Source organism: Periplaneta americana, chromosome 3 (genome assembly GCF_040183065.1).
Source record: "Periplaneta americana isolate PAMFEO1 chromosome 3, P.americana_PAMFEO1_priV1, whole genome shotgun sequence".
In the NCBI taxonomy this organism is placed as follows: domain Eukaryota; kingdom Metazoa; phylum Arthropoda; class Insecta; order Blattodea; family Blattidae; genus Periplaneta; species Periplaneta americana.
This window is the reverse complement of record NC_091119.1, coordinates 204,246,142-204,268,981: the sequence shown is the minus strand read 5'-3', so window position 1 is coordinate 204,268,981 and position 22,840 is coordinate 204,246,142. Positions and strand designations below refer to the sequence as shown.

Sequence of the window (22,840 nt, the reverse complement as noted above, 5' to 3'; positions counted from 1 at the left end):
TGTCAACAATTTCGGTTTTGTATGTTGATTTCATTCTTAAAAGCACATTTTTTTTCTAATTGCTGTGTATTGATTCAGTTGTGAAAAACGTTCGACTTTTTAAATTTTGTGTTGAGAAAATAATAATAATATAACCAGGATTTTACAGTTCTGAGTTGGATTTTCATTTGCGCGTATGTTAAGTTTGTTGTAAAAAGAATTTTCATTTGTGTGTATTGATTGTGTCTTAGAAAATGTTTTGTATTTGAGTGTTTTATGTTCTGTTCTGAAATATCTATTGCTAGTGTTGTGAAAAATGTTTGTTTTGAATTACGACTAGATTATAGTGTAAAGCAAACTTTTAGATTTTGCTTTAAATTACGACTAGATTGTAGTGTAAAGCAGATTTTTAGATGTCGTTTTTGAATTACGACTAGATTGTAGTGTAAAGCACATTTTTAGATTTTGTTTTGAATTACAACTAGATTGTAGTGTAAAGCAGATTTTTAGATTTTGTTTTGAATTACGACTAGATTGTAGTGTAAAGCACATTTTTAGATTTTGTTTTGAATTACAACTAGATTGTAGTGTAAAGCACATTTTTAGATTTTGTTTTGAATTACAACTAGATTGTAGTGTAAAGCAGATTTTTAGATTTTGTTTTGAATTACAACTAGATTGTAGTGTAAAGCAGATTTTTAGATGTTGTTTTGAATTACAACTAGATTGTAGTGTAAAGCAGATTTTTAGATTTTGTTTTGAATTACAACTAGATTGTAGTGTAAAGCAGATTTTTAGATTTTGTTTTTGAATTACGACTAGATTGTAGTGTAAAGCAGATTTTTATATTTTGCTTTTGAATTACGACTAGATTGTAGTGTAAAGCAGATTTTTAGATTTTGTTTTGAATTACAACTAGATTGTAGTGTAAAGCTGATTTTTAGATTTTGTTTTGAATTACAACTAGATTGTAGTGTAAAGCAGATTTTTAGATTTTGTTTTGAATTACGACTGGATTGTAGTGGACAGCAGACTTTTAGATTTGGTTTTGAATTACGACTGGATTGTAGTGGACAGCAGACTTTTAGATTTTGTTTTGAATTACGACTGGATTGTAGTGGACAGCAGACTTTTAGATTTGGTTTTGAATTACGACTGGATTGTAGTGGACAGGAGACTTTTAGATTTGGTTTTGAATTACGACTGGATTGTAGTGGACAGCAGACTTTTAGATTAGGTTTTGAATTACGACTGGATTGTAGTGGACAGGAGACTTTTAGATTTGGTTTTGAATTACGACTGGATTGTAGTGGACAGCAGACTTTTAGATTTTGTTTTGAATTACGACTGGATTGTAGTGGACAGGAGACTTTTAGATTTGGTTTTGAATTACGACTAGATTGTAGTGGACAGGAGACTTTTAGATTTGGTTTTGAATTACGACTGGATTGTAGTGGACAGCAGACTTTTAGATTTGGTTTTGAATTACGACTGGATTGTAGTGGACAGCAGACTTTTAGATTTGGTTTTGAATTACGACTGGATTGTAGTGTAAAGCAGGTTTTTAGATTTCCGGATTTGTGTTGATGGTGTTTTGAAAAATATTTATCTTTTACAATAATTATGTGTTGATTATGTTGCAAGAAGATTTTATATTTTTAATTTTATGTTAATTGTATTGTGAAAAACATTTGTGTTTTCCAGTTGTGTTTGTGTTTTGAGAAGATGATTTTGATTTTCCTATTGTGGCTCGATTTTTTGTGAAGAACATTTGTTTCTTTTATTGCGTATTAATTATTTTTGGACAATATTAGGATTTTCCAGCTATGCTACGAGCAAAACTGTCGAAGAAAGCACAACAAAATTTGCATGGCAATCCCTGACAAGAGAAAATTGTCTGACAAGGAAGTCGAGCAGTTACAACTGTTTTTATTAAAGTTGAGGATTGCTGCTTTATTTTCCCGTGTTTAATTGCACTGCAATTACCACGTGTGTGTTCACTGCGTACTTAGATATGTTAAGCCGTTCCAAGAACAAGGTCCCTGAGGGGTGACCACAAAATCTCCAGTTTAATAAAGATTTTAAATCCCCGCCAACGTCGAATGGCGTCGCTGCCACCCTTCCTTGTCCTAACCGCTTTGAAGTGGTCTTTACAGCAATACCCTAATAAGCATGACTGTTTTAACTAGACTACGTCTAGGGAGGTTTGTTGTAGCCCTGGATTTCCTTCCCCATCCCCTCGCTCTCGCAGAACGAGGCGCTCGATATTGCCTGGTTTACATTTTAGTAGGAATGGCGGCGTGATAATTTCTAATATTTCTCTTTGATATCTTTGCAAACGATATGCTAAAGCTGGCTGTAATCTCATTGAGTGTAACTTGAATTTATATTTTCAAACAGGAGCACTCTGAAATGACATTTCTCTTTTTTTTATACATTTCATTGAATGAAAAGTTATTTTCCACAGTTTTTGTAGGGTAGGATGTAGTGCTCCATTATCATCTCTGTTATAATTACCATCAATGTTATAATCACCACAACCATCGGACTTACTTTCCGGACTTGGCTAGAATTAAATGCGATATTGTGTGTAACAACATTAATAGTAATAATAATAATAATAATAATAATAATAATAATAATAATAATAATAATAATAATAATAATAGTAATAATCATATTGCTATTTTCTACCGATTTGTGACAAAAGAATTATGTCTACTTAAACTGTACAATAACGATGAAGTCAAATATCTTAATTTTGGTATTATGGAGAATACATCTTACGGAGGTGCATGCAGAGTGTCTAAAAATAAGTGACTTAACTCCAGAAATGTGTTCCTCATATATATAAACAACGGATATCATTTTTGTATGCACATAACTTCGAAAATACTTGGTTTTCTAGTTAAGGATATATGTACGTGAACGACCACAAATATTATCAGAAAATGCAAGCTCTAAATTTCTAAAATTTTATAAGAAAATTAACTCACAATTGGACAAAAATTACAAGGTAGCACAACAAGACTTATTAGAACTCAAATATCTTATAAAAGTATAAAAAGCTTAATAATAATATTTTTCAAACCAGTTTTATCAAAGTATAAAAAAAAAATCTGCAGGTACATCATTTGGTAACCATAACATTGTTATGGTCTTTCTGACATTTTAAATATTTTTCCTGCATGTAATAAACACTTATTTCTGAAAAGTAGACTACTCTCAGACATGTAGAGTTGTTTATTTCAGTACAATTAATTTTTTATTTGTCCTATATAAAATATATTAAAATTTACATAATGTTTTGTGACCTAATTTTTCTATTTTCAAACAAATGGGCACCATTGTAGTCTACCTTTCGCATAATTGTATGTTAAATCAGTGTACAAAATTTCAGAATTCTATCTCTAATGGTTGTGGAGTTATGAAATAATGTGTGAAAATTTTCAAATTTTTAAAAATTTAATTTAAAATAAAAAGTGAATTCTAAAAAATGTTATTAGTAACCTTTTTTATACTTTTATCAGATATAAGTTCTAATAAGTCTTGTTGTGGTACCTTGTAATTTTTGTCCAATTGTGAGTTAATTTCCTCATAAAATTTTAGAAATTTAGAGCCTGCATTTTCTGACAATATTTGTGGTCGTTCACGTACATATACCCTTAAAGACGTTCATAACACGTTCTAACTGAAATGTCCTGCAACACAAGATACTGTTTAACATAATTTGGCAGTTGTGTGCTTAGTGGTGCATGTTGATTGGACGTTGTTGACCATGTACACACAACAGGAGCTTGAAACCAAGCAATTCCGGGCCTGTGAACATATAAACTATCTTCATTGTTTATATGTGAGGAACACTTTCCTAAAGTTATACTATTTATTTTTGGAACAGACTGTATAGTATTGTCAGAGTGATGGGTAAAAAATGGGTAGAAAAATCTAGATAGTGCTCAAGATTTTACTCTTTCGCAATAGTATAGTCAAACGTCTGAGAAAGTTACAAAACTTGTTCTCATAACACGAGTCATGTTTTATTTTTGCTGCTGGACGTTGTTTCCTTTGTCTCGTAAAAAATATAAATAACCTTCTTTCTCTTCTTCCGCAGGTTGTGTAAACGGAAGTGTGATTTGACAACTTCAACGACTTCAGGATAAATTGGCGCCATGCTTCTGTGAGGTGAGTACGCAGATTACTTTTTCCCAGAAGATTAGTCGAGCTATCGTGTTCATAAGATGGTTTTCAAATTTACAACATTAATTATTCATATACTTATATTATTCCGAAGACGAACCTATCATGTTGATAATATAGTTTTAAAATTTACAACATTAATTCTTTGATGGGCGATCATAAGAATACAAGTCAAAAAACCTTATTTTACAGGAGAGCAAAAAAACTGTTTAACATCATACATGATTTTGAAGATACTGTTATGTGCATCAGAGAATGCGGCGTTCTACAGCAGGTTTTGACTTGTACTCTTTTTACCAGACATAGATATCGAGCTGATGATGACAAAACTGTACATACCTCAATTTCGCCAAAAACTGACTTGTACTCTTATGATCGCCCATCAAAGAATTATTCATATACTTATATTATTTCGGAGACGAACCTATCATGTTGATAAGATAGTTTTAAAATTTACAACATTAATTATTCATATACTTATATTATTCCGGAGACGAATCTATCATGTTGATAAGATAGTTTTAAAATTTACAACATTAATTATTCATAAACTTATATTATTCCGGAGCCGAAACTATCATGCTGATAAGATAGTTTTAAAATTTACAACATTAATTTGTCATATATTTTATTCCGTAGGCGAAACTGTCATGTCCATGAGATGGCTTTAAAATGTAGCTTACAACATTAACTCGTCATATATTTTATTCCGTAGGCGAAACTGTCATGTCCATAAGATGGTTTTAAAATTTACAACATTAACTCGTCATATATTTTATTGCGTAGGGGAAACTGTAATGTCCATAAGATGATTTTAAAATTTACAACATTAACTCGTCATATATTTTATTGCGTAGGGGAAACTGTAATGTCCATAAGATGGTTTTAAAATGTACAACATTAACTCGTCATATATTTTATTCCGTAGGCGAAACTGTCATGTCCATAAGATGGCCTTAAAATTTACAACATTAACTCGTCATATATTTTATTCCGTAGGCGAAACTGCCATGTCCATAAGATGGCTTTAAAATGTACAACATTAACTCGTCATATATTTTATTCCGTAGGCGAAACTGTCATGTCCATGAGATGGCTTTAAAATTTACAACATTAACTCGTCATTTATTTTATTCCGTAGGCGAAACTGTCATGTCCATAAGGTGGCTTTAAAGTTTACAATATTAACTCGTCATATATTTTATTCCGTAGGCGAAACTGTCATGTCCATAAGGTGGCTTTAAAATTTACAACATTAACTCGTCATATATTTTATTCCGTAGTCGAAACTGTCATGTCCATAAGATGGTTTTAAAATGTACAACATTAACTCGTCATATATTTTATTCCGTAGGCGAAACTGTCATGTCCATAAGATGGTTTTAAAATGTACAACATTAACTCGTCATATATTTTATTCCGTAGGCGAAACTGTCATGTCCATAAGATGGCCTTAAAATTTACAACATTAACTCGTCATATATTTTATTCCGTAGGCGAAACTGCCATGTCCATAAGATGGCTTTAAAATGTACAACATTAACTCGTCATATATTTTATTCCGTAGGCGAAACTGTCATGTCCATGAGATGGCTTTAAAATTTACAACATTAACTCGTCATTTATTTTATTCCGTAGGCGAAACTGTCATGTCCATAAGGTGGCTTTAAAGTTTACAATATTAACTCGTCATATATTTTATTCCGTAGGCGAAACTGTCATGTCCATAAGGTGGCTTTAAAATTTACAACATTAACTCGTCATATATTTTATTCCGTAGTCGAAACTGTCATGTCCATAAGATGGTTTTAAAATGTACAACATTAACTCGTCATATATTTTATTCCGTAGGCGAAACTGTCATGTCCATAAGATGGTTTTAAAATGTACAACATTAACTCGTCATATATTTTATTCCGTAGGCGAAACTGTCATGTCCATAAGATGGCCTTAAAATTTACAACATTAACTCGTCATATATTTTATTCCGTAGGCGAAACTGCCATGTCCATAAGATGGCTTTAAAATGTACAACATTAACTCGTCATATATTTTATTCCGTAGGCGAAACTGTCATGTCCATGAGATGGCTTTAAAATTTACAACATTAACTCGTCATTTATTTTATTCCGTAGGCGAAACTGTCATGTCCATAAGGTGGCTTTAAAATTTACAATATTAACTCGTCATATATTTTATTCCGTACGCGAAACTGTCATGTCCATAAGGTGGCTTTAAAATTTACAATATTAACTCGTCATATATTTTATTCCGTAGGCGAAACTGTCATGTCCATAAGGTGGCTTTAAAATTTACAACATTAACTCGTCATATATTTTATTCCGTAGTCGAAACTGTCATGTCCATAAGATGGTTTTAAAATGTACAACATTAACTCGTCATATATTTTATTCCGTAGGCGAAACTGTCATGTCCATAAGATGGTTTTAAAATGTACAACATTAACTCGACATATATTTTATTTCGGAGACGAAACAGAAATAAATCGACAGAAATAGACGAGGAAATGTAAACTATAAATAAGTTAGGTAACATTTCGGCCATTATAACATTATGTAGAGAATAACAGAGCAGGAAATAACGTAACTCGTAATCTGATTGGTAGACATGAATTAATAAAGCACACGACGATTTATTCTAAACGAAATTTTATCGTGCACAGTCTTAATATAGCATGTCTGATGCAAGCTTACCGGTGATCACGACCGGTGGCAGAAATGAGAAAGAGCTAGAAACTTTTCTCATTAGCGTTACAGTATATCTTCCACAGAGTGCTTACTGCTTTTATTATATCTGCAAAATATTTTAGTCTTTCTCTTTAGTTTTATATACTTAGATCCTCTATATCAGAATCTTCAATTTTATTCCTTTAATCAGGTACAAACACTGGATTTTTTAATCTGGTGGTAATTTCTTTCATAAATTGTTATCGGAAGTTATTGTAATTTATACAACTTATTACTAATCTGATCTTCTATAATATATTTAATATTTCTTTTGCCATCATTCAATTTGTGTCGGCCTGGGTAGCGTATAGTGCTGGCCTTCTGTGCTCGAGGTTGCGGGTTCGATCCCGGTCCAGACCGATGACATTTAAGTCAGTACAGGCTCATGTCAATAGACTTATTGGCATGTAAAAGAACTCCTGCCGGACAAAATTCCGGCACACCGGCGACGCTGATATAACCTCGGCAGTTGCGAGCGTCGTTAAATAAACTATAATTTAAAAAAATCATTCAATTTGTATTTTTAAGAATGCAGGGTTCAAGCTACAGTCGCATTTGTCGCATTTGGCTACTCGACTTCTAAAAATGCAGCAAACTTTGAATGTAAATGTGCAGAAATGCGACAACCACAATGGACTTCAGAAACGAAGTGGTAATGGAGAAAATGAAATCAGAGATGTGTTTGAATTAATCTGAATTTAAATGAAATGCTAATGGCAAGGGCAATGTTCAAAAAGGTATTGAGCAATAGGTGTTCAGGAATTGATTTCAAAGAGTTGGTGCAATTCATATAAGTGAACAGTGTCTTCTAATTGATTTATATAATTCCATCGTGATAGAGAATTTATTTAGTTACACGAATCTTGTAAAAACTGGAATTAGAAACCGTCTTTCACTAAAAAGAGTTAGCACTCTACTAACAATAAATCTTGAAGGGCCTACTAGTAAAGAATTTCAATGTTTAGAGTGCCCATAAAATAACGTATTTTAATGTGATGTAAATTCAGCAGCAATTGGTTCTAAACATACCTACGTCTAATGGTTTACTTACATAAGTTACTTATATCTAGATTGTGATAAGATGGATTGAAAGTAATAAAACTTCAAGAAACAAATTACATACCTTTTTGTTTCTGCATACATTATTACTTTTATCTTGCTGCGCAATTATTTGTAATATTACACAAGGATTTCGTAATTTGCACAAATATAATTTGTTATTTGTGTATTTTTGCGACAGTTATTTATTTTCTATCTTAAACCCTCATTATGTCTCTTTATTGATTGATTGATTGATTGATTGATTGATTGATTGATTCATTCATTCATTCATTCATTCATTCATTCATTCATTCATTCATTCATTCATTCATTCATTCATTATATTCCATAGATCTTACTTGAGCAATGAAGCTTTAAGGTGTGGAACAAGTCAAAATTTTACAATATTACAATTACAATTTTTACACATTTTTACAATATTTTACAATTTTTTGCAGTTTTACAACTTAGTAATTTTCTACAATTTTTACAATTTTGTGCAATTTTTTACAATATTTTGGCGAGATGTAGTGAGATGAGGTAAGGTCCGAGGATTCGCCAAAAGATTACCCGGCATTTGCCTTTGGGTTGGGGAAAACCTCGGAAAAACCCAACCAGGTAATCAAATCATCGTGGTCATATAAGCCTCTAGGTAGTTATATTTTTAACAGCATGACTGAGAATATGCTAAAAACTTCAGATTTGACACGCCCTTCAAATAAACTATTTACTATTACTAGCACTACTACCATTATTGTTATTCCTATTGTTACTTCTACTACTACTACTACTACTACTACTACTACTACTACTACTACTACTACTACTACTACTACTACTACTGCTACTGCTGCTGCTTCTGCTACTATTTCTACTACTGCTATTATTGGTACTGCTACTTACTTACTTACTTACTTACTGGCTTTTAAGGAACCCGGAGGTTCATTGCCGCCCTCACATAAGCCCGCCATTGGTCCCTATCCTGAGCAAGATTAATCCATTCTCTATCATCATATCTCACCTCCCTCAAATCCATTTTAATATTATCTTCCCATCTACGTCTTGGCCTCCCTAAAGGTCTTTTTCCCTCCGGCCTCCCAACTAACACTCTATATGCATTTCTGGATTCGCCCATACGTGCTACATGCCCTGCCCATCTCAAACGTCTGGATTTAATGTTCCTAATTATGTCAGGTGAAGAACAAAATGCGTGCAGTTCTGCGTTGTGTAACTTTCTCCATTCTCCTGTAACTTCATCCTTCTTAGCCCCAAATCTCAAAACCTTATTCCTTTGCTGTGGTCGTGCCAGAGAATCAGTCCCATTCCGAGGCTTATTTCAAGGATTCGTAACAAGCTGTTTTTTACGGTGATGGGTTGTTAGCCCTTTGCCCAACCCCCAAGCTGGAGGACCACCCCTCATCGGCTGTCCGCGACTGCTTATTCAATATATTCGCAGCTACCCTCCATATCTGGAGGTCGTCTCCTCAATCCGCAACCTGAGGACGTGCCATGCCGTGGTGATAGGGACCCACAATACATGGATTGGTACTGCTACATAAGAAGAAATTAGTGAACGTATCACAAAAAAAAATATTATCCTAACATCTTTGTGCACAATACATTTCGCTCGTGCTCGTCAATGTTCGAACCTGGATTTTCGGCATGCAAACGGGAACCTAGAACTTAGCATTAAAGTTACAAGATCTGGTGTAACATGATCGTATTTTAATTTGTACAATTTACAGAAATAAGGGTTACATTTTCATTGAAATAATATGAAACTTAAAATACGAGCTTGTAAGACTTTTCGTTATGTAATAGTGGATACAGTAGCCAACTTGGCTAGCCGGTGTAACCGCTTGTAATGTGAACGAACACTGGATGCTTTCTCATTGAGTTCTTCAAAATCTCCATGCGTGATGCAGACTCAGTTTCAGCTGTTCGTGACGGTTAACATTCGTGAAGCCATGTCGTTTATTGCACTTCATTTGTCTAAAGAAGATATTAGAAATTACCAGAACTGTACGGCCTCAGGTGGACAAGACCGTTTATTATCCTTGCGTGTGCGATACAAAGAAACAGAACTGATGAGTTGCACCTGCCAGAAAGGCAATTACTGAATGCGCGTCAAAAAACTGAGTCACGTGCCTTGGAAGTGCGCCGTGGATCCACAGATTTATCGAACGTGTGCCTCAGTGTACAAAGTACGTTTTTCCATGGAAATTTTCTAGGTTTACACAGTTGGACAGACTGCAGAAATAATGATGAACTATGAATGGTCCATAATATGAATCCTCCAGGTACGAAGACGAGTGTTGTTTGTCGTATGTATGTATGTATGTATGTATGTATGTATGTATGTATGTATGTATGTATGTATGTATGTATGTATGTATGTATGTATGTATGTATGTATGTATGTATGTATGTATGTGTGTATGTATGTATTTATGTGTGTATGTATGTATTTATGTATGTATGTATGTATTTATGTATGTATGTATGTATTTATTTATGTATTTATGTATGTATGTATCTATGTATGTATATATTTATGTATTCATGTATGTATGTATTTATGTATTTATGTATGCATGCATGTATGTATTTATGTATGTATGCATGTATGTATGTATGTATGTATGTATGTATGTATGTATTTATTTATGTATGTATGCATGCATGCATGCATGTATGTATGTATGTATGTATTTATTTATTCACACTGCGGCAGTGGTAACTAATTACACTCAATAATGACAATAATAAACAATTAATAAAAGATGCAATTTTATTTATTTTTATTTATTTATTTATTTATTTATTTAATGTGCTGTACAACAGCCAGTGGCCAATTACAGTTCAGCACAAATATAACAAAAAACATAAAACAAAAATAATTATTACACATAAATACAATTACAATTAATTACAATAATGACGATGAATGGATAACTAAGAATACTATGAGACAATGTTAATTGAGTATAATGCCTAAAAGAATACATAAATGATAAATCGTTGCCAAGAGCAAACAAAGTCTATACATTGAAGGGGTCGAATTCGCTGCCATGCATGTTGGCATTTTTAATGCATCTGGAGACTGGTGAAAGAAATTTCGAATTTCTAATATAGAAAAGTTTGTGGGCTCTCATATCTTTTGTTGGAATACGTAAGGTAATATTGTTTAAGAAAGAGTCACAGGATATATCACCTTTGAGGACTTTACAAATTAATAATAATAATAATAATAATAATAATAATAATAATAATAATAATAATAATAATAATAATAACAGGGAATATCCTAAATTAAATGAAGCACGATCACTTAAAATAACATTTAAAGTAAATCTAATTTGTATCTTAAACCTAAGTTCGAACTAAAACCCACGAGTATGATATGTTCATATCTGCACAAGTACCTTGCAACGCTACACTCATTTCGCTGTCAACTCACTCACTGCACTGGAACTACGACACGTTTCACTGATTCTGTCCTCATTTCACTAACACTTCAAAAACATTTCACTGTTCAAATACTTTGCACTACCACTATAAACTATAAAGCTTCACTGACAGGAACACGTTTCACTTACACAACACACTTCACTGATACAACACACTTCAGTGACACAACATAATTCTTCACTGATACAACACTTCAATAACAACATATCATTTACACCCTTTAAATACTGTGTATAATTACCGTCTATTAGTAAAGTCCTTAAGCCTATTTTTAAATACATTTTTGGTTGTTGGTAAAGCCTTTAGTAAGTCTGCAGGTAAAGCATTCCAGTCCCTGATAGTATGATTGAGAAAAGAAAACTTTCCAGTGTCCGTCCTCTGTCTTCTTTCCCTGAATTTATATGAGTGGATATGACAATAGATGCTGCAGTTCTTAGTTTAGAATACCGGGTGTTCCAAAAGTGCGTGTATTAAATAGTCTAATGGATTTTAAAGAAGGTTAAAACAAACATTTTCCTTTGTCAGACAACTTAGGGTTGGCGTCGCACTCTTAACCCCTAGACGGCGTTAGATTTGGGAACGCTGAGTCACATAAAGCACGTCGCCCTGCTGGATAGAGCTGTTTGCCTGCTCACTCTTTGCTCAAAGTGAACAGCACTGAACTCTGAACAGAGCAAACAGTGACGAACTATTGGCTGTCGGACTCTCTCAAGGATCCAAGGGATAGTACGTATCCAGTCCTCTGCGACCAAAATCTTGTTTCGTAGGTCCTCATTATTTACAGGAATGACTTACACTAAAATACTCATATGACCCTATAAGGACTCCGGGTTGGTGAGGTCAGGAGAACTTGGTGGCCATGCAAAAAGTCCTCTACTTCCAATCCCTGTCTGGAAAGGTATTGTCCAGGAACGCACTGCATTTCGCAGTATTGAAGCTTAACAATTTAATTGGGGTTTATTAAATTATTTGGCTCATTATCACCACCACCACCACACCACCACCACCACCACATAAAGTAACAAAACTAACACATATTACTAATATTTTGAAGTTGAAGGGCGGACTCTTACTTTTCTGTAAAATCATATCAATACGAGCCAGTTGATTTGTTTCTTTATTTCAACTGTAATCGGTTTTGAATTTGGAAATTTAGGAAATAAAGAATCACATAGAGCTACATTACCTCTGGCTGATACGTACCTATATTATCAGGCAGTACATCTCACTTGACTATATGTGTCAGAGGAAGAACAATTGTTTGTATGCATCTGAAGTCTGATTAGTGTAATATATAGCTAGTCGGCGATGTATGCAATGGAGGGGGAAAGGAACTGGACACCCTACCTCATTTTCTCCTAACGTAGTTGCCTCATAAGTGGTGCCTTGATGGTTTCATTTGTGACGTTTAGATCTATCTTCGGACAGTTGACTAAAATCAACATAGAGCAACAATCAGTGTTGCCAACTCAATTCTTAAAAACACGCTAAGATACAATGCAGAAACCTTTAAATTGCTATATTGCCAAGTACAAATAAGATTATTTTACCGCTGTGAATGTAAAAAAAAACGCTAAATTCCTGTATGAGCAATGCAAATTTCATAAATTTTACCTGCTAAACTAACACTGAAAAACGCAAGATCTAGCAGGAAAACCGCAGAATTGGCAACGCTGGCTACAACGCACTTCTTAACAATCCCCGCGTCTTTAAATGGCTTCATTTCTGCTGCGTATTATGATGCTTTTATTGTCAATTCGTTTTTATATATAATGGAATAGGGTTAAGATATTACGTATATTTTTTACGTTATTTTCAGTTTTTCTGTCCTTCGTTGAGAATATTTTGGGTACTTGTTACCAAATTTGAATGAACTCTATTGTAATGTCTATTAATATAAAAAAAACGTTTATAACCCATTATTAGGCCTACATCAAGACATAATAAGGACATGAGACAGAGCACTTACTTACCTACTTACTTATGGCTTTTAAGGAACCCGGAGGTTCATTGCCGCCCTCACATAAGCCTGCCATCGGTCCCTATCCTGAGCAAGATTAATCCAGTCTCTATCATCATATCCCACCTCCCTCAAATCCATTTTAATATTATCCTCCCATCTACGTCTCGGCCTCCCCAAAGGTCCTCAGTGTTTGGTTTCGTAACAAGCTGTTTTTTACGGTGATGGGTTGTTAGCCCTTCGCCCAATCCCCAAGCTGGAGGACCACACCCTATCGGCTGTCCACGACTGCTTATTCAATATATTCGTAGCTACCCTCCATATCTGGAGGCGGTCTCCTGTATCCGCAACCTGAGGACGCGCCATGCCGTGGTGATGGGGACCCACAATACAGCACTACTTTTTTAAAAGAAAACACCTTCACTAGCAGTAAAGTTGCAGAGTGTCCCGCGCCGTGGCGTCGTGGTCTAAGGCATCCTGCCTAGGACTCGCGTTACGGAATGCGCGCTGGTTCGAATCCTCATGGGGGAAGAAATTTTCTCATGAAATTTCGGCCAGTGTATGGGACCGGTGCCTACCCAGCATCGTGATGCACTTGGGGAGCTACGATAGGTAGCGAAATCCGGTTGTGAATGCGAGCTATAACGGCTGGGGGGATCATCGTGCTGACCACACGATACCTCCATTCTGGTTGGATGATCGTCCACCTCTGCTTCGGCATGTGGGCGTGAGGCCAGCAGCCGGCTGATCGGTCTAGGCCCTTCACGGGCTGTAGCGCCACGGAAAGTTGCAGAGTAACCAAAGTTTTTTCCAGTTACACATTAGTACAGAAATTAAAAAAAAAAATCTCAGAAAAAGGAAAAAGAATAGTAAATATTATTTCAAGAGCCACAATAAATGTCTTTGACAGCCGAATGCGGCCCGCGGATCGCGTATTGAGAACCACTGACCTAAAGACTTACTTTGTAAATAATGACGTAAGTCTGGTCCAAATTCTTTAAGAAGAAAGACTTTTAGCATTGAAATACAGTAGAACCTTCACTATCCGTGGTAATGAAGGGGGTGGGATGAACGGTTAATCGAAAAAATCGGATAATCCGTACCAAAGAAGACGCTCATAAATTAAGTGTTGCATAATGCAGTTTCGTAATTTTCTCCGTAGTCATGTGTTTTAACACATTAGGTAGTGGATCGGGAGTTTTAAGTATAATAGTTCTGTTGGAAAGAGTGGATGAAGAAAGAATAATGCTGAAACTGATCAGGAAGAGAAAAAGGAATTGGCTGGGTCACTGAATGAGAAGAAACTTCCTACCGAAAGATTCACTGGAAGGAATGGTGAACGAAGATTTCGGGACAGAAGAAGATATCAAATAACAGACGGTATTAAGATATATGGATCATATGAGGAGACTATGAGGAAGGCAGAAAATAGGAAAGACTGGAGAATGCTGGGTTTGTAGTGACAGAACACTATGAATGAAAGAATGTCAATGACGGGTTTCAAGGAAACTTTCGATGATGGGTTTCTATGAAAAGATAGGAAAAATATAGGTCTGAGTTTGTAGATTTAAGTAATTTATACACTTTATCCTTGTTTTTTTATTAAATCTCGCACAGTTGTAACTCTAATCTCCTATTCCGATGTGAGATGAACCACAGTTCCTCTTTTCCAAAACCAATCAATTATGCACTTCTCTTCGATACTTAGCACAACATGTATTCTTTTGACACTTCTGGAAGACGTTTTGCAGAGAAATTAAACAGGTCACTCGAACAGTAGTCCATAATGTGTAAGGGCAAAGGTTTGTAATATCATACTATAAAACAATGTACTAATGTATTGTGTAGTACTCAATATTTTTTCTGGAACAAAACAAAGAGAGAATGACAAACGGATAATCCAACAATCGGTTAAGAGGGTGCGGATAATCAGGGTTCTACTGTATTTATTTCATATCACTATTTTGTGCGAGATCGTGCGTATTTGCTTGGTTTCCGCACAAAACCAATCCGCGGAAAGTATAAAATTCCACATTCAGCATTCCCAACCTAACACACATAACAATTTCCCTCTTCTTACCGCTTAAGTGACATATTGATTTTACTGCTTTAGGCTTTTAACATATTATTTTTAGAGACGTTCGATATAGTAATAATTATAAATTGGAAACTTACCACTGCAATTTCACCTAAATTGCACTGTCAATTATTGTTTTTAAATATTTGCAAAAATTAAGTAAACTCTAAATCATTACATAACCTTACCGTTTGTTTTAAGTTCGCATTTATAGACTGGGGGAAAAAAAAAGACAGACGTATATCTCGGCCTGCTGGAGTATAGTAAACACAGAAAATATTTTAAAGCAACAATGTTGAAGATAAATATTTTAGTTTTGCAAATTTACCGTCATTGAACAGAAACCAAGATGGAGATTTCATTGCAACTAATTAGAAATTCCTCTTTCAGGTATGTAATAAACGATCTTCGCACAAAATAATGTACGATACACGAGCGGTATGTTTTCTTTCAATTCTCGGAAATTAAAAAAGCTCAAATACGTTTCGCTTTTTCAAACTTTTCCTCGAACATGAAAACTTCAACATACCGCTCTTGTAACGCATATTACTATTAACTAAATTGTTTTCAAGTAGGCCTATTGCCAGTTCCTACTTTTCATTTACTCTCTGGACATCGTTCTATCTCGTGTTTCTTCTTGTCTTATCGGTTGTTCTTTGAACCTGTTTCAACTTCTACTTCCTCTTTCTCTTTCCCTTCTTCCGGTTACTCTCGCCTTCCTTACGAATCCCCACACACTTTCCGCGCTGGCGCTCAGAAGCTCTCTCTGACTTGTGCCCACAGAGGATTGAAGGCAGCCGAAAGATAAGACATCCCCATTATAACACTCTGCAGAGAATCAAAGCCACTCTATCACAGCTAGTGCTGCTGTATTCAAATAATCTCCCCAGGCCGCCGTCTATCCGATGTACCTATCAGATCAATCTCCCGTTCACAACCCCCTGCTGACCGATTCAAAGTCCCCGTGATCGGCTCTTCCCCGAAGAGCTCTGAATCCACCCCCAGGCGGCCTCAGCTTCCACGTGCTGTAAAACTGCCAACTTACAACCTAAGTGTTCTCACTCTACCAGTCTACATTTATGGCCTCAGAATCAAAATGCTATCAGAGTGCAAGGGAGAGAGAGATCGTCTTAGCCATTTGCATTTTCGCCTCGAAGCTCTCCAAGTAGCAAAAACTGGAATCTCTCTTGTGTGTAGTTCGTGGTGGAGCCACTCACTTGGCTGATGTACGTCGTCACACGTTAATTCCTTTCGGTAAAACTTTGTCTGCCGTTTAATATTTCCGATTGTGGATCGTACAAACTAAAAGATATTACTTAGTTACTTACGCACTTACTTACTGGCTTTTAAGAAACCCGGAGGTTCATTGCCACCCTCTCATAAGCTCGCCATTGGTCCCTATCCTGAGCAAGAATAATCCAGTCTCTATAATCATATCCCACTTCCCTCAAATCCATTTTAATATTATCTTCCCATCTACGTCTCGGCCTCCCCAAATGTCTTTTTCCCACCGCCCTCCCAACTAACACTCTATATGCATTTCTGGATTCGCCCATACCTGCTACATGCCCTGCCCATCTCAAACGTCTGGATTTAATGTTCCTAATTATGTCAGGTGAAGAATACAATGCGTGCAGTTCTGTGTTGTGTAACTTTCTCCATTCACCTGTAACTTCATCCCTCTTTAGCCCCAAATATTTTACTAAGCACCTTATTCTCAAACACCCTTAACCTATATTCCTCTCTCAAAGTGAGAGTCCAAGTTTCACAACCATAAAGAACAACCGGTAATATAACTGTTTTATAAATTCTAACTTTCAGAATTTTTGACGGGAAACTGGATGATAAAAGCTTCTCAACCGAATAATAACAGGCATTTCCCATACTGTATGTATTCTGTTTTTAATTTCCTCCCGAGTATCATTTATATTTGTTACTGTTGCTCCCAGATATTTGAACTTCTCCACCTCTTCAAAAGATAAATTTCCAATTTTTATATTTCCATTTCGTACAATATTCTCGTCACGAGACATAATCATATACTTTGTCTTTTCGGGATTTACTTCCAAACCTATCTCTTTACTTGCTTCCAGTAAAATTCCCGTGTTTTCCCTAATCGTTTGTGGATTTTCTCCTAACATATTCACGTCATCCGCATAGACAAGCAGCTGATGTAACCCGTTAAATTCCAAGTCCTCTCTGTTATCCTGGACTTTCCTAATGGCATACTCTAGAGCAAAGTTAAAAAGTAAAGGTGATAGTGCATCTCCTTGCTTTAGTCCACAGTAAATTGGAAATGCATCTGATAGAAACTGACCTATACGAAGTCTGCTGTACGTTTCACTGAGACACTTTTTAATTAATCGAACTAGTTTATATATTATTATTATTATTATTATTATTATTATTATTATTATTATTATTTGTCTTCTACCCAAAGCAGTCTTTCACTGCAAAACTTAGCATTATCAAATCTTTCCTATTTTCTGCCTACCAGAAATCTCCGCTTATGATCCATGTATCTTAATGTCTTCTATCACCTGATATCTTCTCCCCCGAACTTTTCTCTCGTTCACCATTCTTTCCCGTTCATCCTTCAGTAGGCAGTTTCTTCTCAACCAGTGGCCCAACCAATTCATTTTCCTCTTCCTGGTCAGTTTCAGTATTATTCTTTCTTCACCCACTCTTTCCAACACAGCTTCGTTTCTTATTCTGTCTGTCCATTTCACACTCAATTCTTCTTCGTATTCACATTTCAAATGTTTCTAGTCGCTTCTCTTCACTTCATCGTAATGTCCACGTTTCTGCCCTATAGAATGACACACTCCACACAAAGCACTTCACTAGTCTGTTTCTTAGTTCTTTTTGCAGAAGTCCGCAGAAGCTGCTCCTTTTTCTATTAAAAGCTTCCTTGGTCATTGCTATCCTTCTTGTGACTTCCTGGCAGCAGCTCATGTTACTGCTTATAGTACACCCCAAGTATTTGAAGCTGTCCACTTGCTCTACTGCCTCATTAAGAATTCGCAAGTCTATCCTCTTTACTTTTCTTTCAATAACCATGGTCTTGCATTTATCTTCATTCCATACTGCTCACAGCTGTCATTTAGCTCCAGTAGCATATCCCTTACTATATTATTACTATAATTACTGTACCATGAGTCATTCTGAAATTCAAATCATGGCGTAGATATTACGACCAACTGCATGAGCCGCCAGAGTGCACCGTGGCAGTGAACTGCTTTTGCAGCGAAACTACAAACAACTTGTAACTGCTGCGGCTGGCTCCGTCTGTCTTTCTCTCTTTCAAGATTTTTTATCACTTTTTGAGCACGAGTTGCCTATCCATGGTCTTGTTCCCATGTTTCTTGGAAATTAAAACGAAACCTACAAGTTATTCGCCATATTCTACCTCTGATTAGAACGCTATGGTACCGAGTTCAACCTCTGCTTACTGTATATACACCCAGACAGAATATTTGTGAATGGAGAAATGAAGGGGTGTTGTGTACAGTAGTGCCCTTGTGGGAACATACTGCCCATGCCTGGTCTACACAGAATAGGGAGTATAATCTAAATCCTTTCTACATTAATTCTCCCCACGATTTTGTGTCTCTAATTCGTTATATTCTTAATGTAAAAGTGTGCCATTGATATTAAAATTTGTGTAATTTCTTATGATGCAATAGTGCAACTTTCTCGTTGAAAGTTTCGAACTCCTGCCCAGGGAAAATGCGTATAGAATTTCTTTTTTTATTCCTTTTTTAAGTTTGGGGTGAGAGTGGATGTTACTGCAGCCCTGAAAACTTTATACAACGGAATGGAGAGAAAATGTAAGTTGTAGAATGCAGGGAATACACCCTTAAAGAAGAAAATTATCCAACAAATTAGTAGAACTTATCTCGAGAAAGGAAGCGTCCTTAAAAAAGCATTTCAAGAATGAAGCGAGAAAGGAAAAAAAAAAAGAGCAACATATGAATAATATAACGGAAACCGGGTCTTAAAAGATTTACACCTTTACGAGCGAGTCAGAGCTCATTTCCTTGGAGAAACATTATCTCTCTCTTCTGGTCCGTCCTTCGCCTCCGTGCACGTAACCGTATCATAATAGATGTAATGGGGGTGTGGCGGGAGAGCCGCTACCACCTGGGATCTCACGCCCTGCAAGATTTCCACGGTCCATTTAACTAACATTCCAGCTCCTCGCTTCCACCTGCATCCGAGCTACAGGACTTCAGTCATGTCTTTGCCAGGCCTGCAGTAGTTGACCTAGCTGTTCTCCGAGTGTACGCGCACGGGACTTGTGATCAGCTGGGACTTCGGTTCGAATCCCCCATGAGCAGATTACCTGGTTAGGTTCCTCCTAGGCTTTTACCAGCTGTAAGGCAAATGTGATATAATCCCACAGCCAATTCTAGAACCTATATCTCTCTTGCCAAATTACTCTTCAAGGAACGACCACTCATATAAATTGAGGGAAAGAAGGCAGAGGACGGACACTGGAAAGTTTTCTTTTCTCAATCGTACTATCAGGGACTGGAATGCTTTACCTGCAGACTTACTAAAGGCTTTACCAACAACCAAAAATGCATTTAAAAATAGGCTTAAGGACCTTACTAATAGACGGTAATTATACACAGTATTTAAAGGGTGTAAATGATATGTTGTTATTGAAGAGTTGTATCAGTGAAGAATTGTTGTGTCAGTGAAGTGTGTTGTATCAGTGAAGAAGTATGTTGTATCAATAAAGTGTGTTGTGTAAGTGAAACGTGTTCCTGTCAGTGAAGCTTTATAGTTTATAGTGGCAGTGCAAAGTATTTGAACAGTGAAATGTTTTTGAAGTGTTAGTGAAATCAGGATAGAATCAGTGAAATGTGTCGTAGTTCCATTGCAGTGAGTGAGTTGACAGCGAAATGAGTGTAATGTTGAAAGGTACTTGTGCAGATATGAACATATCATACTCGTGGGTTTTAGTTCGATCTTAGTTTTTAGATACAAATTAGATTTATTTCAAATGTTATTTTAAGCGATCGTTTCATTTAATTTAGTATATTCCCTGTTGTTGTTGTTGTTGTTGTTGTTGTTGTTGTTGCAATTGTATTTTTAATTAATAAGTTTATTATTGTCATTATTGAGTGTAATTAGTTACCACTGCCACCGGGTATATACCCATTGCAGTGTGAATACATAAATACATACATACATACATACATACATACATACATACATACATACATACATACATACATACATACATACATACATACATACATACATTTCAATTCCAACGACTCTACAGTATCTCGCAGTTGATATAGTGTCACTAAATAAAATATTAAATACTTCATGAGAAGTAACTGTACATAGACTGAAAAAAAAGCTAACTAAATGCATGCCGAAATAGTACATTATGCAACGAGCCTATAACGGTAGTAATTAAGACGCGAGTATGTTTGTTTATGAGACGAGCGCAAGCGAGTTACATAATTTTCATACGAGCGTCTTAATTACCATTGTAGGCAAGTTTCATACGACTTTTTATGCTCGACCATATTTCTAACTTGAAATTATTCAGAAGTATTCATGTTATGGTTATGTAAGTGAGGAGCGGAACTGACCTTCTAAATTGTGAGATGTGCGCAGACGCGAAAGTATTGATTTTTTCCGTGGAACGAATGTCATTGACCTTGATATAATCTAGAGAATAACATGAACATTAATCTTGATATAACCTGGAAATTGATTTAGAATTGAAAAACGAGATGACAAATTGAATTTATTTGAATATTATTTACAATTAACGCTAATTATTATAGTTACAGAACATAACCTTCTGCGACAGTATTGCATTTCCAGCCTCGGTGACTTTTCGCTAGTTGTCTTTCAATTGCATATCCGAGAGTAATCGATACTTGCGGTTTTATAATGCTACAGTGGTGATTTCTCATTGGCTGAACAACTGAACTATAATGAATAGGTGTACTTTAATGAGGTGCATTAAAGGGCTACAACCAGGTGTATAATTACTGCATTTCGAGCATAAACAATTTTTCGTTATTATACAAGGTGAACCTAAATAATGTCATTACTTTCAGGGAGTTATTGTTTGAGATATTTCAAACAAAAAAGTACAGTTTTGATCGCTTTTGTTTCCTTTGCGAAATAAAAATTGTACTAAATAAAACATTTCATAGCGTCTTTTGGGAAAGCCATTGATAGAAGTCAATTTCAAGGGAGACTCCAGTGAAAATCGTTAAAATTTTCAAAAAAAAAAAAATTTGCTATTTCACGTCTTTGTCTGACCGCGAAACCAGGTGGCCCGGGTTCGATTCCCGGCTGGGGCAAGTTATCTGGTTGAGGTTTTTGCCCTCAATGCTGAACAAATGCTGGGTAACTTTCGGTGCTGGACCCCGGACTCATTTCACCGGCATTATCACCTTCATCTCATTCAGACGCTAAATAACCTAAGCTGTTGATAAAGCGTCGTAAAATAACCTACTAAAATAAATTCACGTTTTTGTAACGTATATTTCCATACTCCAAATGGATTTAGTTCAATTCTGATTGCAGATTTGTTTAAAAATGTTTTTAAATTAAGACTGTAAAGGGGCGTGGTATTTAAACAGCTGTCATAATTATTTTTTCATCAAAGAATTTTTTTTGCAAATTTCTGATTACAAATCTAGTAACTTTTTGTCCAAAAGTTGGCTCTCTGAGGTCACTATGTAAAGGGGAAAAATTTTAATAGACATGTGTTAAATAAATATTCAATTTATTTTCAAATTCATTTTTCTGTAAGTTTATTTTTCTTTACTCGACACCATGAAATTTTTACTGCAAGTATTTATGAGGTACCTGGATGTTTGTATGCATTTATTTTGCTAGTTTATTGTTTTAATTTTTTCATGAATTATAGACAAAATAACATATTCAAAGTTTAAAAAAAATTGGAAGTGAATAAATGAGATATTTCATAACATTAATGCATACTGTAGAAATGTTTCTCTGTGTCTATTGAATGTAACCAAACAAAAAGAAGCTTAAAGATTGAGTTCTTCTACTAAAAACTTGGATGTGAAAATATTTCTAAAAAATAGAAATAAAAATAACAAATCAAAAGCCAAAATCATTTAGAAGTTCAAAATTTGAATTTTGCTAGTCCTTTATATAGAAAACGTGCTCTAAAATTTGGTTGAAAAAGTGATTTTAGAAAAGTTATCATTTTTAGTCGAGTTTCCCCTCGAGAGCTGTGTATTATGATAATAAATGATTGAAGGAATTTTAGTTTTGTCCTTTAAACGTGCAGAAATTTGACCCGAACAAATATAACATTATAGAATTCCTTTTCAGAACGATTTATCTGGGAAATCT

General features: G+C 35.3%; 1 protein-coding gene across 2 annotated transcripts in view; it reads left to right on the top strand.

Moving 5' to 3' along the window:
- The window catches only part of LOC138696966 (insulin-like growth factor-binding protein complex acid labile subunit), a 1,304,936-nt gene that overhangs the window by 24,931 nt on the left and 1,257,165 nt on the right, over nucleotides 1–22,840 (top strand). For both annotated transcript variants that reach the window (XM_069822505.1, XM_069822504.1), the window contains exon 2: nucleotides 4,091–4,161. The gene's annotated coding sequence lies outside the window, so the exon portion shown is untranslated. The remainder of the gene's footprint in view (nucleotides 1–4,090; nucleotides 4,162–22,840) is intronic.